Here is a 20,589-nt window from a genome sequence, read left to right as displayed (position 1 = left end):
TGATTATTTGTTTTAGTTGAAATATTCTACCTGGGATAAAGTAATCAGTGCCCATAAATGAACAAATATGTTTGTATTTCTATGCAACATGGGAGCAGAGTTCATGTTTCTATATAATATGTATGACTGTGTGTTTTAATCTGTCTGTCAGTGTTTTTATAGTTTTTCAGCAATGTTGTAACTTCAGAATTCTTCTAACATATTCACTCCCGATACTACTGCAGTTTGTACTGTGTATCCTATCTTATGCATGGGATTCCACTGTCCCCTCAGTGAGGAATTTCCTCTCCTATTGAGCTAGTAGCAGAGTTAAAGGAACAGTGATTTCAAGGCCTTTGCTCTCCACGTGTTCGCAGTTTCCTGTCAATCACGATTTTCTCTTTCTTGTGTTTTCATTGTGCAATTAGAATTTTTGAAAATAATTATTAATATGTTTCACCAGTCTTCCTAGAAATTTGATGTGTTTGTGCTTTTCAGTTTTCAATTTATGAAAATTGTAAATGCAGACTTGTTTTTAAGTGGTCCTTTTTCACTAGATATTTGTTTACCTCTTTATAGTTAAAATAATTTTCCCCAATGAATGAATCGGTGTGCATGTTTTAAAAGATACTTTAGTTTTTATTTTTCTTATTCTAACAGGTATATTCGTTGTACAGAATTTAGAAAATAAGGATAAACACAATAATACCTTAAAAATGGCCTCTAATCTCACTTGTAGATACAGTTGTAATGTTTGAAATTGAGAATTACAAGTCCTCTCACTTTGTTCTACTCTTTCAGGTACGTTTTGGTTACTGAGACCCTCGAATTCCCATATGAATTGTAGCAGAAGCTAGTCAGTTATTGCTGAGGAGCCCGCTGGGAATGTGATCAAGACCACGTTGTATGTGTGCTTCACTCTGGGGAGCACTGCCATCCCAAGAATATTGTCATGTGATCCAGGAATTTGCGTGGTTTGTCTTTCCAGGTATTTAGGTCTTCTTTAATTTATTTCAGCAATGTGTATGGTTTACATAGTATTATTTTACTTTAATTTTTGCCTTTATACTGAGGACAATTGTGCAAGGTACCAAGATTAGAATTGTATTATAGCCCCGCAACTTGCTGCCACCATGGACGCTGTGGTCTCTCTTTGCCCTTTGTAAAATCTCGCACAAAATAGGACCTAAGTAACTCTCTCTTGAAAGAATGATTATATGATTGCTGGATGACGCTTGAGAGTCCTTGTGATGATGTCTTTTTGCCAGACTTTCCCCTCTTCTTAAATATGCCCTTTCTCTTCCTTTCCTCCAGCCAGGGTTTCAGCCTGCCTGTGGCATTGATTTTCCTTGTCTGTGGACTCTTCTTTTCACTAGTTCATGATAATGTTACATGTCGGCTGTGGAAACTTGCTAGATGTCAAGAAAGAGCAAATCCATTGCATGCTAGTATTTTTAGAGTGTGTTATTGAATTATCAATTGAAATTAAATCAGGCTGACCCATTGAGCCATCCCCTGAGCTCTTTTTGCCTTCCTACAGGTGATACTGCTTTCGTTGCTGCATGTGCCCTTCCCCCAGACTTAGTTTTGGAGTTGAGTAAATCACCATCACTGGAGCCCTCTCTTTAAAAGATGAAGAGAACATTTGCTCCTTCTCCCTGCTTGGGGACTTGGATGAGATGAGGTAACAGATAAAGAATGAAGCCCCACCTCATTCTGACCACTGCTCTTTCCGTTCATTTCTCCAGGGGAAGAGTACAATTCAAAAATATAAAGATTGTGAGCTAATGAAATATACAAGACAACCGATCATTTATTAAATACACTTTCATGCCAGAAACAAATGTATTATACACACAAAAAGCACATAAATTACGGTAGTACTGTGGTTACAAACGTGGGCCGAGTTCGAGTCCTGCTCTGGAGTGACAAGTCCTGTGAAATGGAGAACTTGTAGGTCGGCTTAGCCTCTCCCGGACTTTTTTCTTTCCTGCAGAGACAGGGCTCGCTAGTCATCCCTCCCCCGTAGAGGTGCTGTGGGTTGTAAACGACGCGCTTGGGCAGGCCAAGCACAGCTGCTCGTTCCTCGTAAGTGCAGGATAGCACAGCTTTTGCGGTTACGGCTTTATGATCGCACCGTGTAGACCCTCAGTGCTCCGAAGGGATGTCTTGCGGATTGGAGATGGGATTCTCACTTCTGTAAATACCCAAAGATTGTGTTATTGAGCCTTGCTGATATAAATCTATTCTTTAGAAAGTACATAATGTAGATATATTTTTCAAACATGCATGCTTTTTTTCTTTTATTATTTATACTTCTACCCTCTCATCACGTGGTGTGACTTTTGATGGAATCCAGGAAACAGTCCTAAGCCACCTGCCTCTTCACACTTCTTCGTGATGGTTTTCTTCCTTGACTAGAAGAGGGTTTTGCATAGGAAATTTTGTTTGCTCCCATTCTCTTGGAGTCTCCCTGTTTGTCTGCCCATCTCTCACCTGTCCATCTGTCCATTTCTCTACCCACTCATTCTTCTGACTTGTTCCAAGAAGCACTTCAGGCAGCTTACAGAAGAACAGATACCAAATAAACAGGTGAGAAAATGGGGCCAAGTTCACAAATTGAGGCTCGGAGTTGAGCCTGTGTGAGAGTTGCAGGCGTGAGACACACGCCTCTGCCTTGTGACTTATAAGATAGACAGCATCAATGTTCCTGAGGCTCCCAGCACACACAGGGAAGCAGGGTTTGTGGGAGATGCTCACTGGCTGTGAAGTAAATAAGTGGCTTAGGAGAAGCCCAGCCTTTCCAAATACTAAGACTTAGGAGAATATTTTGAGTGTCTTCCAAAATCTGAGTATTGCATCTTTTCTTTTTCAGAGTTTTATGTATAGTTGGTTAACATTCTATAACTGGAAATTTCTCCAAAACTGCTGCCCACGTGAGTCCCATGACTCGGGAATGGGGTGGTTCTGCTCATTGACGGGTGTTGGCCAGAAACGGAAAATGACAGCCTCCAAGGAGCCTGGGATTAAGCAGTTATGTATTGTCAGTGCTGTAGATTTCAGAAAATGCTTTTACCGTTTCTCTCCATCTGAGGAAGCAGCGTGCTCTCTTCCCAGCATCAGGAGTTCAGGGTCTCGGGATGGTGGGGGCTGACTGCACTGCCGTAAAGACAGCTGAGCTAGTCACTGCATGTGTGGTGCTTTCACGTAGTGCATTTCATGTTTTTTAAAAGGTTTCAACATGTAGTTAATTAACTGAGTTAATTAACATTTAATAAATATGAGGCTTTTTTGAAAAGATAGTTATAGGCAGAATATAAGTTGTGAACACTTTAAAAATGGCTTCATTAGTGAAATTTCAGTAAGGAAGGTTCAGTTTATCTTATTTACGCCTCTCTTTAAAAGTAACAAAGAAACAAGACAGAAAAAGCAGAGGATTAGTTCTGTTCTTCCTCTCGGCTTGCAGGTGCCCTCACCTCCAGTGGCATCCATCCAGACACCAGCACTGACACTGGCCGTGCTCAGAAATGCCTCAGCCCTGAAGACACAACTGACAAATGGAAGGGAGCCGCGTCCTGTTACAGCGGGTGCTCTCACTTTGTGGGTCCTTATGTAACTGCGTGGTGTTATTCAGGATCGCCCTTTCTACACTGTTTGACGGTGCTGCGGTGTCTCCTAGTTATTTGTTTCTGTAACTACTCATGTATTTTTTCCACTGTGTGGTACTAGACATCTAAAAATGCATTTTTCAGATGAAAAATAATGTGTATTTAATATAAAAGTCTGAAAAAAGAGTCAAAAGTGTCTATCCTGGTCCCAGTACTCAAAGATAATAATTAACACTTTAACATCTATTTTCTGTTCTTTTCATCAGTGTGTATCAGCTCTGTCATAAAAACCAGCGAGCACTGTGTGCCTGTTTACTGTGTGGAGACCTCCATTTTCCATTCGGCTTATTACACATTTTTCTACAATATTCTATCTCCCCTGACATGATTTTTAATGACCAGTATAGCATTCTGTTTTGTGGAGGCATCGTCCATTTTACTTTGTACTTAAGTAAACTTTTAAATTCCAAGTATACTTAATTGAAATTCTGAAAAGAGAACTGTGGTGGTACCGAAAGTCCCCTACTTCCCTTCCCCTTTTTTCCTGAGAGTAAAAGCTGCTGACAATGTGGAGTATATATTTCATGACCTTTATGCCTTTGTCATATATATATACACACATACATACACGTATATGAGAAATCTATGTATATGTGTGTGTATATATGCTTTATTGAAAAATAAGGCCATACTATATGTTTTCTGTAGCTCGGTTTATTCACTAACGTATATATCATAGACCTCCTCCCACTCCAGACTCACCCGGTCCTTTCAGATAGAGTAAAGGGGTCTCCTGATGTGCAGGTTTGGTCTCTTGTGTAACGACACCTTTCGTGGGAGAGTACTGTGGACAAGGCCTTGGACCACGCTGAAACGCTGCAACTTTAGTGCCCACAGCTCTCCGTGATTTACCGCATCATTGTCTTGATGGTGAACACTTAAGTTTTCTCCATTTTCCACTGTCAGAAAGGGTGTTTGACTGGCATCCTTCTTGTACAAACATTCCTGTGATCTTGTATGAGTATTCCTTTAGCTAAGGTTTCTGGAAATTTAGTCCTTGGATGTGACAACTTCATACATCACAGGATGCTTTCAAGTGAATCTTGAAATTCCTTCTCCTGTGGGGCATGAAAAGATGTAGAATAACTTATGTAACCAATTCTCTATCGCTGGATATGATTTCACTTCAGCATTTCTTCCCACCATTGTAAACAGTGCTGTGCAAATGTTCTGATGAGTACATCTTTTTGAACTGATTTTTTCTAAATGTAACGATTCCTAAAAGTGGAGTTCAGCCTGTGTGCACACACGTTTTTCAGAGTTTACATATCCATTGACATGTCATCCTCCAAAAGATCGCTCACAGTTTGTTGTCTCAAAGATGGACACTAGCTATAATATCTTTTAAACATATTTGCCAATATGACGAGCAAAATGATTTTCATTATTTTAGTTTGCACTTGATGACCAGTGAGGTTTTGAGCATTTTTCACTCATTAGCCATCTGACTTTTAAAAAGTGAATGATCCCTTTTGTCCTTTGCAAACATTTAAGTGGGGGAGCTTCTTGCTGCTTTGTGACAGCTCAATGTGTATTATGAACATTAACCCCTTGTCTTCATCAACATGTATCAGAGAGCTTTTACTTGTCATTTCTTGCCTTTCATTTTGTTCAGTAGGTTCATTATTGTTGTGGCCCAAAATAATCTTAAGATAGTAAATGTCTTCTTTTTGGGTTTTATTCTTAGAAATGCTTTCTTATAATGGTATAAATTTCTTCTGTAGGTTTTTTTAATCTCTAAAATGGAGATGATAATGGTACTTGTTACAGTGAGGAGAAGCTGAATTGATATGAGCAAAGAGTTGTATTTGCTCTTATTAGTACTTTCTAATATTTACATCATTTTCTGTAATTTTTCTTGTGGTCATTTTGACGGGAATAGAATTTGTTTTTTCCAGGTATTCTCTGATTGTAACAAGACAATTATTAAATTCATACTTTGCTTTTTAATTTGAAATCCCACCTGTAAAAAATACTTATGTATACTAGAGTCTCTTTTTGAGCTCATGATTTATTTCTGTCAATCTTACTTTCTTACTCTAGCACTATATCTTACATATTGTAAAAATTTATTTAATATATTACAGTGTGAATTTTTTGATTCTTTTTTCGATCCCTAAATTTCTTGGCTTGTATTATGACTTTATTATTCCTGAAGAATTCTAATATAATTTTTTCAAGTTAAAAAAAAAAGATAAGTGTTGTCATGGGATTTTTTAGTAATTTTGAATTATCTTTAGGAGAACGTACATCTTTAAAACTGCTTTCCTCCATACAAAAGGTTGATGTCTCTACTTTCACACTTTTACTTTACCCCTCAGTACAGTCCTGTACTTTCTCCATGTACAACATGGGCATTGTTTTTGAGTTTATTCCAGATTATTGTTGATGTTTTTGTTAATTTTTAAGTGAGAAATTTTTGCTATTATATTTTTTAACTGTTAAAACTGACACCTAGGAAGGCAGATTCGGTTTGTAAATACTCACTTTGTAACTTCTCATTTAAAATTGTAAGTATTAAGTACTTGTTACAGAATCCTTTCTTTTCTGTTTTTAAAAATTTGTTTCCAAGATTCTCAAAATGGTCATAGCTAAGTAGTATAGGTGGGGAGACAGATGGAGAGAGGTAGTGTGGCTCATGTACAAACTGTGAGCACTTTCATGGCTGCCTTTATGCTGGAAAAGCTGATAAACTGTCCAGCTTAAACCAGGGTGGCTTTGTATGCACTTGAAATCCAGCTTTCCTGCCTGTATGGTGAAGCCTGGTAGGCGTGGCAGGTAGATGATCAAGGTCGAATGGAGGTTATTGGCTGCACAGAGCACTGTGTCTGAGAATTGGAGACCATCGCCATGGGAAATGCTTGGTGCCAGGAACAATGCAGAGGAGCTGGGGAACCTTGTGTTAAGGATTTTCCAGCCCTGGGAGTGGGAATATCAGACTCTGCATTCAGATCTGAGTTTGAATTCATCCTCTTTAGTTTACTTGTCCTCTGACTTTTGTCAAGCTATATACCGTCTTTCACTTCCTGTTTTCTTGTCTCTCAAATTAGGAGAATTACATCCTGCTGCTAGAGTGTTTGATCAGGTTAAATAATTTGTGTCTATAAGATGTCACATACAGTCACAAGCTCAGTGAGAAATGGGCTGTCGCCTGTCCTTCTGCAGCTCAGTGCTTGACAAGACATGGGGGAAAGCCAGTCCCTAATTTGTGTGTGATGCAAGTAGGAACAAAATTAATGTCTTGCCTTTCCCTAGCAGTATTCTTACAGCTTTGCTTCATTTACTTCTTTCCTCCTTTCCTTTCCCCTTTCTCATCCTCCACCAAAAGAGCCTCTCAGAAAAATAGATTCAAATTACTTTAAAGGTTGGCTCATCCTCATGAAATGATAGTATCATAAAAAAAAATTTTGCAAATCCCAGAATATATTTTATATGATTTACACACACACATGTGCGTGCAAACACACACACACACAAAATCAGTCTACCTCCCACTTACAGAGGGAGAAGGTCCACTTTTTCTGAGTTTTCATTCACAGAGAGTGAGAACAATGTCTCTTACACAGACTTTCACCAGGCTTCGTGCATGGTGTTTTTAATTGAATTTCGGCTTTGTGGCCATAGATATAGTCTCCTAATAGAAGAGAGAAAGTGGAGACATAGACATTCCGCTGAGATATTGGTGTCATCATATTTTAGTTGGAAAGGACTTAAGACAGCATAGAGTCGCAACATTTTATGGGTGAGAATCCATGATGTTGTAACTTAGACAAGAACCTGGGTCTTCTGCCATCTTGTCCACGCGGGTGAAGAGGCAACTGGGCAGGGGATAGTAGGGATCCTTCCTGCTTCACTTCCATGTTCTTGCTAGTTTTCATTTCAGCTGCCTTTAGTTTATGTTCATGAGGCCACTCATGGGAAGGTCACTCTGTCCTGATAGATTGAGTTTCTTATCAGCGAAAAGCTCTGGACCCACTCATATTTCCCAGAGTTTTCTGCTGACCTGCTGACACTTTATATAATTGAGACCTAAGAAACTACTGAATATAAAGTCCTTATTGTTATCGTTTCCCCTCGAGTTCCATAGGAATGGGGTGCTGTCTCAGGCTGTCTAAAGCCAGATCTGAACAAAGATAGGATGATGGGCTGTGCTGCTGGACCTACACAGTCGAAGGGGATTTCCACCTTAGCTTTATAATCAGGCAGATTAGTTCAAATCTTGCCTTTACCAATTATTATCTTTGTGTCTTGGGGGAGAAACTGTACTTTTTTGTGTCCAAATTTGTTTATCTGTAAATAAGTTCAGTATTTATTTTAAGGTTTCTGTTTTAGAATTGAATGAGCTAATTCATTCATTTATACCTAAAATAGCGATCGCATGGTTCTATGCTGGTGCCTTGGTAGTTGATTACTAAGGGAATCGGCAGTGAGAATGGGGGTGGCGGACCCCTGGATAATAGAGCTTATATTCCAGGATATGCTTGTAAAAGACTGGATGTGCAGTAGATTTTTAGTAAATATCTACTCCTTTCCTAATCTGCATTGATTGTTTATATATCTTTATACAAATATATTAACAAGTTTTATTGCAATTTAAATATTTTTGTAGTATTTACATTATGTAGCTATAAAAATACATGAAATAAAATGATTTGACTTTTATTTTCTTTTCAATAAGCAAAACAAAATAAAATAGAAAAGAAAAAAGTCTTGAGGGAGTAGAAATAATTTTATTTCTGTGGAATCAATTCCGTATAATAGGTCTTTGTCATGTTGTTAAACAGCATATAAAATTGATAGGTTGTGACATACTGGAAATGAGGAAACAGTGGAGACATACTACCTCTAATGCAGTCATTTTGTTACCAAGTCCAAACTCGTTCTGCTTGCTGCATGACAGGCCAATAAATGGGGAGATGAGATGTTGGAGTAAGGAATAGTGACTTCATTTGAAAATCTGGCAGACCCAGAAAATGGCATATTGATATCCAGTAGAACTCTCTTCCCCAAAGCAGAATTCAGTCTCCTTTTATACTAAAAAGCGGCGGGGATGTGGTTGGTTGTTGCAAACTTCTCGCTGTACGAATTGTTTGTCCTTGGAATCCTTTGTTCCTGCAGCTGTCCATGGTGGGTCAAATTAAGGTGCCCCCGTAAAACCTCCAAATGAAAGAAAGGTTATTATCTATTTTGCAACTTGCCATCTGTACATAAGTGTAGAAGAGCTAATATCCTTAAAGTTCAGAGCCCGGAGAATAGGCTGTCCTGGATATTTCAGGCTAAAGGCAACATTTTTTTTACAAAAGGTGCAGAGATAGCAAGTCGGAGCCTAGAAAACAAGGTACAGGTTTAAAGCCAAACGAATACATCTAACATGGAGTCAAATTTGTTCTTTTCTTTTACAATTTCTTTTTCTAACTCATAAATAATTTTAGTAAGAAACATGAGAAATTTTTTTTATTTTTGCTTCTTAATAACGGATTACAACTACACTTTAGTGAGCAGGGATGCTGTGCGTGCCTTGGGGTCACAGCAAACTCTTGTTGGGGGTGGTCGACCCTGTAACATACCGGATGTCCCGTGAGTGTTGGTGAGGGTCCCCCTAACCAGGGGCTCTCTTCGGGAACCACCATATGGGCATTGACCTCTGGAGACCTCTTTTTCAGCTGCAGGAAATTTTTTCAGATTTTGTGATGGAAAAATCTCTCCAGCTGCAGATAATCAGGGAATAAAGGAAGAGGAAAAGGGCTTGAAGTAGAGTAGAAGAGAAGGACAGAATATCAGGGAACGTGGGGGCTTGGCAGCGGGGCCTCGGGAGAGAGAGGAGCAGAGGTGTGGAGGGTCCCGGCTACGGAACTAGCTCCTGCACCTTTCCCCGCACCCAAGCCACACAGCTTTTAATTGGGCCCAGGACTCCCTCCTGTCTGGATGTCACCCTGGGCAGAACTTTGAGAATCGAAGCTAAGGGGTGGTCAACACTCACCTAGGGGGTCACTGAGGACTTTGTTCAAGTCCACATTGACTTTTCCAGTCATGTGCCTTCACCTGTTCTTTATCTCAGGATCTGAGAAGCAGGAGCAAGGAACTCATGGAGAGATCCAGGAAGATATCTGACTGTGTTAAGAGACGACAGTCACAGTGACACGTGGAGCGAAGACACTTGCAGTAAAGTAAAATAACTTCACAACTATTGCATCAGAGCTGCAAGTGTGAGAGAACCTAAGCCTGTCTCAGAGTGCAGGGGACAAGAGAAAAGGAATGGTAAAATTACCACTGACATTTGAAATTTTGTTAAAAAGAATGCTACTGTTAATTGTATCACTTGAATGTATGCAGGTGTTTTTCTATGAGCATTCATAGGTTCACAAAACCCCACCAGCCACTCTTGCTCCCATCTGGTGTGGGCTTTCTCAAGCACAGTGCCCTTCCTGCTTGGGTGGGCCACGCTGCTGGTCCTCGCCTGGGGCCGGACTGCTACAGGACACTGAGTCCCCGAGGCACGACCTGGGATACATGACAGGAACATCTCTGCTCTTGGCTGAGGGCCTCCGTTTCCCCCTGCAGTGTAAGAATGCCGGTGACTCAGTTAGAAGCATGCATCCAAGCCATCCTTCCGTGTCATCACCATCTAGAAGCGGTGCCTGAATATTCTGAATTTCTGCAGAATGTTGTTTGCAATCACCTTGAACAAGTGAGTGTGTGTCCTCTTTCAAGTGGAGGAATTACTGCCGTTTTCCTGGAACTTACTCACCACTAGTCCATCTGAATTTTCTGTGCTAGGATTCAGTATAGCCTGCTAATAACTCTGCAGTCAGATCTTGAAACCCTGATGAAGAGGATTATTTATTTTCTTTCCTTATATGATAGTATTTTACTTTCAAAATTCTGAGTTTTCTGTTCTTGGAGGAATTTTTTTGGGGTTTGGAGAAACAACTTTGCTCTTACCATCTTTGTGACCTGTTGCTATATGCATCTCACCTGTCTTCTGTCACTTGTGAGGCGGTTCCATTTGTGACCCTGTCCGGGTTATTCATGTTATAAAACATAAAATCTGTAAAAGTACAGAACCCTTTTACTCCGAAGACATTCCACAAATACTCCTTTAATCTGGGTGTGGTTTTAACAAGACACAAACATTAGAACATATACTTGCAGGTTGCCAGTGCAAAATCCCCAAATGAATAGTCTAGCTCAACATCTAAAATCTTTCTTATCTACCTTGGATATGTATGGATAAGTGAAGCAGTTTGCTAAGAACCCAAGACCAGGTTTAGGATACAGGCTGATGTAGCTCAGCGGGTCCTCCCAAGCTGATGCTCTGCCAGAGAGTGGGGTTGAGGGGAGAGGGCGTGCCCTGCCCTCCATGAGCTGACAGTTTCATGGCAAACACCTTCACAAGGTGAAGAAATTGGGGTTTCTTCTATGAACAGTGGGTCTGAAAAGAGCCCAAAAAGCATGGGAGTGACACAATCCCATTTGTCTCAAGTAGGGGAGAGTGGCTGTGGGGCCACTTGGGAGACTCGTGAGTCCAGGTGGGCAGTGTTGGTGGCTTCCACTTGAGCGGTAGGATAGTGGGTAAAAGCGAACAGATTGAAGGCATGTTTAGATGGTAAAAAGAAAGATTTAAAGCTGTCTGTGAAGGTAGGATGGAGTAAGGCCCAGGTTTCTGGGTGGATTAATGAGTTAAATGATGGTCCTGCTGTGTTCTGAGGAGGGAAAGCTGCAGAGGGATTTCTGGGGGAAAACTGATGAGTTCAGCTGTGGGTAAAGTGAAAGGTTGTTAGATGTGTGGTCTGGGATCTCAGGTGAGAGCCAGTAGTGAGTAGGGAGAGGGGAGAGAGACTTTCAAATAATTTTATGTTGTGAACATACATATAAGGATGAGTAATGACACACTTAACCCCTCTATATTCTGTATTTAAAACCCAGTAACATTTTGCTATATTGGTTGCAGGGGTTCTTAATTTTTTAATACAAATAAAATAAATAGAAACAAAATAGTGGAGTTAATGAATATCTTAGAGTTGATGTGTGTCCTTGTATGTATTTTGATTTCTCATCTTTATAAACATAATCTACAAAAAGTTAACTTGCTTAGAATAAGAGTTAAACACAGGGACATGACACACTCTGTTGGGGGTTGAAGGTGATATCTTTGGCAAATTATATAGCCTCTTTTTGCCTTTGTTGCATCGTCTGTGAATGCCCCCGTGCCCCTCATCACAGCTGATTTCCTAGACTAGAAGTTGGGAGGGAGGCTGCTGAAGGGAGTAAGAGGTGGCAACTGCTAGGAACAAAGAAGACAAAGACAAAAACAGATTAAAGCCGAGAAACTGAGTCCTAATACCCTCAAAGGAAAAATAATCCCGCAGTGTTTTGAGCCACTTATCGTAAGGGAAACAAAATCACGTGGATCCAAATCTCTTGAGCATATGTATATTGTGGGTGGGAGGGTATCATCAGAAAAGGGTTGAGAAGAGGCTTTTTGGTTTCCCTTAACGTTTTCAGTAAGAATGGGGTGCAGAAGCAAAAACCACCCGCTACACAGTAGAAGGTGTTGTTTTGTGCGAAACTGACCAAAGTTTGGAAACCAGTCATCAGTGGTGCTGGGAAATGAAGAGGCTTCTGGATTGGGTGGGGCACTTGCTGTGACTTCCAGGTGACCTGCTGGCTGGGGTCTGTGAGGCGGGCAGTAGGTTTGCAGTGTGACCTGGGCATAATCCCTGGCTCTGAGGCTGCTGGTCTGACTAGCAGACCTGGGCAGATGCAGTCCTATTGGGGCATCTCGCGTTGTGGCCTGGGACACCTGCCATGCTGAGGGCGAGAGGAGGGATCCCCTAAGGGGGTGTCCCTGTGAAGATTAGAAACGTCCTCCTGCAGGGGAGGAAGAGCCTCTGAGCAGCGGGCCGGATGCACATGCAAGAGCAGCCTGAGCACGGAGATTTCGGGGACCTGGAAGTCATAAAGTGGCCCGAACAGCCTTGTTCCTGAGAAACTGGAGGGAAAAGATGCTGCAAATGCAGGCTAATTTCAGACCCTGTGGTGGGTCATGAGTGATAGGAAAGAACTGGTCAGGCAGGCACGAAAGAACCCTGTGGTTGTCCCAGTTGGGGCGTCACACCAGAGGGAGGAGCAGAGTTATAGACTTTGTCACTTTTTATCTGTGTGACTTTGAACAATAACACCCCACCTCTCTCTATATATATCTTCATCTTTAAAGTGACAGAGTGACAACTCGTGTCATCAGAAGGCTTAGTTTAGCTCTGATCCTCATTGTCCAGTCCTGTCAGTGCTGCCCTGCAAGTTTCTGCAGTGGGTGCTCTTACCCTGAGATGGGAGGGCGTAGAAGGGCATTGTAGCACCCGAGGGCAGGAAGGGGTTGCTTTAAAAGCAGACATGTAGCCTCCTGCAGCTGCAGACCTACAGGCAGTTTGGTTTATGGTCGTGGAGAGGACTTTGGAGGTCTTAGCATCGTCTTAAGACTTGTTTTCCCTTGGGGACCTGATTTGCCTTTGCAGATTAATGTTGAAGATTTGGGCTTCTGGCAAAGCTGTTTTCAGAGATGGGTATATATGTAACATATAGTATAAAATGAAAGGTTTTATTTAATATTTGGGACTTTGTAGCTGTAGGGAACAGCTCTGTTGGCCTGGTTTCCACGGAGGACACTAGCAGTCGTCAGAGCGTGCGGGAGGGCAGGCAGCCTGCAGTGCTGCTGCAGGGGTTCTCCCCAGCAGGACGCTCTGCTGAGTTGACTCTTCTCTGAGTTTGGTTGCCAGAGGAGCAGACAGCAAAGTAATGAGTTCTGGTGGGATTGTATAATGACAGGAAGAAAGAGGGAGCCGTAGTTCTTAGGGACTACTACACTCTTTTGGTTCCTGATCCAGTGTGTCCCATTACACAATTGATGAGTTGTGTCTATTCTGGGACTTGATTGAAATAAACGTGCAGCCTGAATATTAAGAGTTATGTTTTATTTGTCAGAAGGACTCGAGCCAGGATGACCGCCTCTCAGAACACTCTGAGGGACTGCTCGCAAGAGTAGGGGAGAAGCTAGGATTATATAGGAGCTTTACAACAAAGACCAGGTAGACAGAACAATAAAACATTGCTTGTTATCTAAAGAAAGCCAGGTATCTCAAGTTCATGAATTTAATGCTTTTCAATATATGGGAGGAAGCCAACATTTGGGCTGACTGAGTATATACTTTAGACAAGCACCTAGCTATCTAGGGCCAGTAATCTGTCCTTTCTTATTCTGAGTCTGCTCAGAGGGCACCGTTGTGAATGGCTGCAGGCCTGTCTTCACTGGGGGGTGGCGGCAGCCGCTGATGACTTGTTTTCAGCATTCTTTGTTTAGTGACATGGTTGCAATATTTTCATTCAATTTGTAGTGTTTTCATTCACAGAAAATTATGGTATTACCCTGATTATGGATAATCTGGAAGCTTGGATTGGAACCGAGATGGAATTACTGCAGGTAACTTCTACTTTAATAAGCCATGTGTAAACATGAACACGGAGGAAGCATACAAAAGGATTCGGTGGTGAATGGGAAGGGTTTCTGCACGTTACAGGAGAAGGCAAGGCAGAATTCTTCTTCTTTGTGGGCAGGTATGTGAGTCCAACTTTCCTTTCTGAAGTGCTTTCTGAGAACTGTTTATGGTAATGAACCAACATTGACAAACGGTGACACACATTGCATTTAAGAGCTGGCTGGCTTCAACTTGGGTATTGGACAGGTGGAATTCATAGGCAGTGGTCAGGTGGATGGGACAGAGATGGAGCCCAGGCCTGGGCCCATATTCAGGTTGAAATCGCCATTTACTCACCATAGCGCCTTGGACTTGAATGTAACCTCTCTTAAACTGATGGTGAGTCTGTGAAATGGGCATGATAATTTTCGTTACTTCCTGGGCTTGTTGTAAGTTCTGAAGATTATTATAGCACACATGAAGCACTTAACACACTGACACTTAGCAGTGTACACTTTGTTCGACCACCACGCTTGGTGTGTGTCAGAGCCTTAAAGGCAGCATGTGTCTGTTTAGGATGCACTGGTAGCCCCTTGGCTACTTTGTGAATTTGGTGATTTCCTTTAATACTTGTAACTCTGTGTGCCATGGGCAGTTATTTTTATGGACAGATGAGGAATCTCAGGGTAAAAAAGACTGTGTAATTTGCCCAAAGTCAGACCATAATTTTGTGTGCAGGGGCCTCGGTTCAGCATGGGCTCCTGGGCCTTCTGCTCTCTCCGTTCAGCACCAGAGCCAGATGTGGGCTCGGCTGTTTCCCAGCCCAGAATATCCGGCAGGCCACAAGACACACCTGGTCCTGTGCTGCTTGAGCAAAATCTCCGGAGGAGAGGCAGTTACAAAAGGGATAAACATAAAAACAGACGACAGCAAATTGTGATCAGCTCTGAGAAGGAAAGGAACACATCTGGCCGTGCAGAGCTGGGAGCTTTCCCATCGGGGCTGCTCTGGGGGCGCTCATCTCAGCTAAACAAGCTGTGCTGCTGCACCAAGGCAGGAAGGCAGGGCGCGTGTGGCCAGGTAGACAGGGCCTCGTTGATCGTACTCATTCCCTATTAAGTGGCAGGTGTCACAGGCACTTAACTAATAAACAGATGTTGGCCAGAATCATCACGCATTTTGCTTGGTAGTTTTATTGGCGCCAACTTTGAGAGGAGGTCATTGAAGCTGGGGAGTTTGCTGCATGCCCGTGATTACCATGGAAATACCCCCACTGGTCTTTCAACCTAGACTGGTGTGGCTGTCATGTCCCAGCCCTGTGAATGGCATCGTGCAGCTTCTCCCAAGTGGCCCAAATGACTGACATTGATATGCTTAATTCGTAGGAAATGGTATGTGGCAATAAGAGAAAAAGGTAGTAAGAAATTGGAAAACTAGAAAATAACCAATTCTTCCCCTGCTGGGGGACCGTACCCTGTGTCTCTCACCCCACTCACTGCCTGTCACCTCCTCCCTGCCGACTCCGTGTTCAGAAGCCACTCTGAGCCTTTGAAGAACATTTTGCCTCATGACACTGTTGACTAGGACCTGCGACCTCTCTGTCCCTGGTTAACTCTCTCTTCAAAGCCATTTAAATTTCTTGCAGGCTCCTCCACTCAAATGTAAGAATAGCCCCTTTAAACTTCTTGATGCAGCTCCTTAATGAAGATCTTGGGAAGGAAACCTAGCCAAAACCTGGGAGGTATTCACAGAGTGAATGTAACCTGAGCATATTTTGACGTTCAGAATCAGAGCGGTGGGAGACACAGGAAGGCCTTTTTAAGTTAGCAAGTGGAAAGAGAAAGGACTCAGGATGTTTGAGACTGAAACATCTCGGTCCCAGCCAGCAAGGCACCTGCGTTCAGGATGGTGTGTGGGGAGTGCAGAGTTCTCAAAAAGAAAGAAGTGGTGGGATGGCAGGGAGGACATTTAGGTACTTAACTGGGGAAGGAAAAAGTTGGCTGAACAATTCATGGTTGAACAAGAGGATTGTGACATGATGTGCTTGTACTTTGGAGAGAAGGGTTTTGTGGAGCCAAGCCTAAGGAGAAATCTCTCTGACTGGGGAGTCAGCACAACAAAAAAACACAGAGAACCAGGCAGACCCCATGGCCCCTGATGGGGGAGAGGCTGCCCACCAATTGGAGACCTGGAGGCTGCTTCTGTCCCTTAGCTGGGGCCTCAGACCTCACTTCACATCCCAGTCCTGTTGATACAAGAAAAAATATGTGGGGCATGAGAAGGGCTGTGTCCCAGGCTTCCGTTGAGCCCCTGGGATGTGCCCCACCAGATTTTGTTCCTTGGCTTCATGCAGTAAAGAATTCAAGAACAAGCCAGTGTTGAGTAAAGGTAGATTTATTCAGAGAGATACATTGACAGGCATGAGAAACGTCACGAAGTATGGGGGTTTGATGCTCAGATTAAAAGTAGGCACACACTCCACAGAAATAGTGTGGGCCTTCTCCGAAGAGGTAGAGAGAGGGGTTCCTGGGATGTGGCTCTGTGTTGCTCCTTTTCTTGGGCTTCGTGGTTTCATATGCTAATAAGTAGAAGGACCAGCCTTAGGGCAAGGGGCTGGGATTCCAGGGAGTTGGCCATTTTCCACCCTTTGACCTTTTGTGGCTAGCCTTGTGACGGCCATGGTGCCTGGGGCCGTGTTATTCACCATGTTACTATTACAATGGGTGTATAATGAAGCTCAGGATCTACTAGAAGTTAAATCTCTTCATCCTGAGCCTCAAGACCTATTGGGGGTTGAATTCTCCACCATTTTGATGTTAATTGCTGTGGTCTTTCTTGAATGGCTTGCTCTGCCCCCTTCCATCCTGTCTCACTGTGATGACACAGAGAGAGCAAAGGCCGGGCCCTGCGTGTGTTCCTGCATTTAACAGCGGGAGATGTGGGGTGGGCTGAGGATGACTCTGAGTGGTGAGAAATATGTTTCAGATTTTCCCACATGAGACATGGGGACCTGCCAGCAGCCATTGCAGATTTATCTCACGGGCATTATCGCTTGTGTTGTTACGGAAACAACAGGCCAGCCAAGAAATAAGCAGCACTCAGAGGGTGGGAGTACTGAGATTTATTATGCCAGCGGGCTCAGAGGGGCTTCTGTTCCCAAGCCCTGAGCACATCCAAGACGTGCACATGAGGTTTTATAGGGTTAATTACAAGTATGGGGCTTTTAGCCAATAAGGCTCGAACAACAAAAAGCAAGGAATCAGTACACTGAAGCTTATCAATTTGGAACAGATCACGTTACTGACAATTGTTGACCTTGGATTTACGAGTTAGCTTGTTAGCCCAGTAAACTGACACTGAACTTCAGATTTACGAGTTAGCCCAGCAAAACTTAGATCAGTAAACCGACACTTATCACACTTAGATTTGTGACTTAGCTTGTTAGCCCAGCTGGGGTTTTTGTTCACAGTGTCACTCATCTTTTCTATTTTCCTTTTATTTTTAAAGTATTTAATCCAAATTTAATATCAGGATTTTTTTGGAAAGAAATTTCTCTTTTTCTTTTCTTTGGGGCTCTTTTGGGGGGTAGGTAATTAGGTATATTTATCTGTTAGTGGAGGCCCTGGGGCTTGAACCCAGGACCCTGTTCACACTAAGCACATGCTCTACCACCTGCCCCATCATCTTTTTCTTTTTGCTTTAGCTGCCAAGAATCTTACAGCTGAATTTCTAGTCAGCCTTTAACACTTGCACTGACTTCATGGAATCCATTTTTATGAGTTTACCTCCCCCTGGTTTCATTTAAGTATTGAATCTCCATTTTCTCTTCACTCTCAGTTTTGCCTTTTTGTTGTTATGGTTGTTAAGCTGTGTTTAAAAAATTGTTTAATTTCTCTTTTAGCAGGAGGCTGAAGTAAATAAATATGTAAACAAACATCACACTTAAATGCTTTTATATATTCTAAGCTGTTTAGTAGTTAATTAAAAACCAAATTGAATATTAAAGGGATAACATTTTTAAATTATTTTTTAATTTTTTATAAAGACATAGCTGATTTAAAATATATGTTTCAGGTGTACAATAGATGCTCCATTTATAGTTACTGTAAAACATTGTCTGTATTCCCTGTGTTGTAAGATACATCCCTCTAGAGTGTTTACATTACATGTTGCAGTTTGTATAAGAAAGTTGGGTAACGCAGAGTCTGGAACTTGGCTGTGTATGACTCAGGTTCACGCTCACCCTGCCTGTCAGAGCTCAGGCCTTCACTCCTTTCTGCAGGGGAGCGAGTGGAGGCAGATCTCATCAGCGCTGGCACCACACTCTGAGTGGCAGTGACAGCAGTGACTGTGTGTGGACGTGAAAATTGTTGTTCCAAGAGTTTTACATGCTTTTCTGCATTTAATAATTAAAGCCCTCCTGTGAGGAAGGGTTTTAAGTTTTTAATGAATAATACATTTTATTTTGGTATTGATAGACTTCAAAACTCCGGAAAATTTACAGGAGTAGTACAATAAATGCTTAGATACAGTTCACCTTAAAGGGCACTATTTGCCCTTTTGTGACGGGCTTATTTTAGCATAAATTTTCAAAGTTCATTCATATTGTAGCCTGAATCAGTACATTATTCTTTTTGTTTGATAATATCCTTTTCCTTTTTTTTCGTTTTTGGTCTATTTAAAAATATTTTCATTGAAGTCTAGTCAGTTTATAGTGTTGCATCAGTTTCTTGTGTACAGCACAAAACTTCAGTTAAATAGGAACATACCTGCATTCATTTTCATATTCTTTTTAAACATAAGTTACTATAAGTTATTAAATATATTCTCCTGTGCTATACAGTATATACTTGCTGTTTATTGTATACATACTCAGCATCTGCAAATCTTGAACTCCCAATTTATTCATTCCACACCCTCTCCCCTCTGGTAACCATAGTTTGGTTTCTATGTCTCTGTGTCTGTTTCTGTTCTGTAGATAAGTTTATCTTTTTGTTCCTTTGTTTTTGTTTTTTTTTTTTTTGTTTTAGATTCCACATGTGAGCGATCTCATATGGTATTTTTCTTTCTCTTTCTGGCTTATTTCACTTAGAATGTCATTCTCCTGGTCCATTCATATTGCTGCAAATGGCATTATTTTATTATTATTTTATTGCTGAATAGTAGTCTATTGGACATATATACTACAACCTCTTTATCCAGTCGTCTGTCAGTGGACATTTAGGTTGTTTCCATGTCTTGATATTGTAAATAATGCTGCTGTGAACATTGGGGTGAAACTGTCTTTTTGAATTACGTTTCCTTTCGGATATATGCCCTGGAGTGGGATTGCTGTGTCATCTGGGCCCCCAAGGTTTTGTCTTTTGAGGAACCTCTATACAGTTTTCCACAATGGCTCCACCAAACTGCATTCCCACCACAGTGTAGGAGTGTTCCCAATTCTCCACAGCCTCTCCAGCATTTAGTGTCTATGAACTTCTGAATGATGGCTATTCTGACTGGTGAAAGGTGATACTTGTTTGCAGTTTTGATTTGCATTTCTCTGATAATGATATTGAGCATTTTTTCATGTGCCTATTGGCCATTTGTATGTCTTCATTGGAGAAATGTTTCTTTAGGTCTTCTGCCCATTTTTGGATTGAATTGTTTGTTTTTCTTTTTTATCAAGTGTAAAAGCTGTTTACATATTCTGGGAATTAAGCCCTTGTCACTTTCATTTAATGCAACTATTTTCTCCCACTCCATAGGTTGTCTTTTTGCTTTAATTTTTGTTTTCTTTTCTGTGCAAAAGCTTGTAAGTTTAATTAGAACCCACTTGTATATTTTTGCTTGTATTTCTATTGCTATAGTAGACTGCTCTTGGAAAATATTGTTGAGATATATGTCAGATGTTTTGCCTATGTCTTCTTCTAAGAGGTTTATAGTGTCTTGTCTACAATTTTTAGTCTTTAAGCCATTTTGAATTCATTTTTTTGTATGTTGTGAGGGGGTAGTCTAACTTCATTGATTTACATGCAGCTGTGCAGTTTTCCCTGCACCATTTGCTGAAGAGGCTGTCTTTGCTCAATTGTATGTTCTCACCTCCTTTGTCAAAGATTCAATTACCAAAAGTTTGTGGGACTATTCTTGGTAATTTTGTTTATCCATTCATTGATGGATGGATATTTTTAGTGACTTTTAGCTACTCTGAATGATACTGCTATGAATATTGATGTGCAAGTTTTTGTGAGAATACATTTCCATTCTGTTGGCTGTACAGTTGGCCCACCATATCTGTAGTTTCCACTTCATGGATCCAGATGGCTGATTGCAAAGGGACTTGATCATCCTTGGATTATGGTATCCAGGGTGGGGGTTCCTGAAACCAACCCCCCGAGGACACTGAAGGATGACTCTACATGTAGGAGTGGAATTGCTCAGCCACATAACTCTAACCTTTTGAGGAAACATCGGGCTCTTCCAAAGAAGCT

General features: G+C 41.6%; 1 long non-coding RNA gene and 1 pseudogene across 1 annotated transcript; both read left to right on the top strand.

Moving 5' to 3' along the window:
- The window catches only part of LOC140695049 (trafficking protein particle complex subunit 9-like), a 109,545-nt pseudogene that overhangs the window by 81,922 nt on the left and 7,034 nt on the right, over positions 1-20,589 (top strand).
- On the top strand, positions 1,520-14,136 carry LOC140695053 (uncharacterized). The gene is made up of 4 exons (XR_012070740.1): positions 1,520-1,663; positions 9,706-9,905; positions 10,209-10,335; positions 14,054-14,136. It is a non-coding gene; the product is annotated as an uncharacterized lncRNA (long non-coding RNA).

Source organism: Vicugna pacos, unplaced genomic scaffold, assembly GCF_048564905.1.
Source record: "Vicugna pacos unplaced genomic scaffold, VicPac4 scaffold_127, whole genome shotgun sequence".
NCBI classification, from domain to species: domain Eukaryota; kingdom Metazoa; phylum Chordata; class Mammalia; order Artiodactyla; family Camelidae; genus Vicugna; species Vicugna pacos.
Note: the sequence above shows the minus strand (reverse complement) of the source record. Positions and strands in the feature narration are given on the sequence as shown.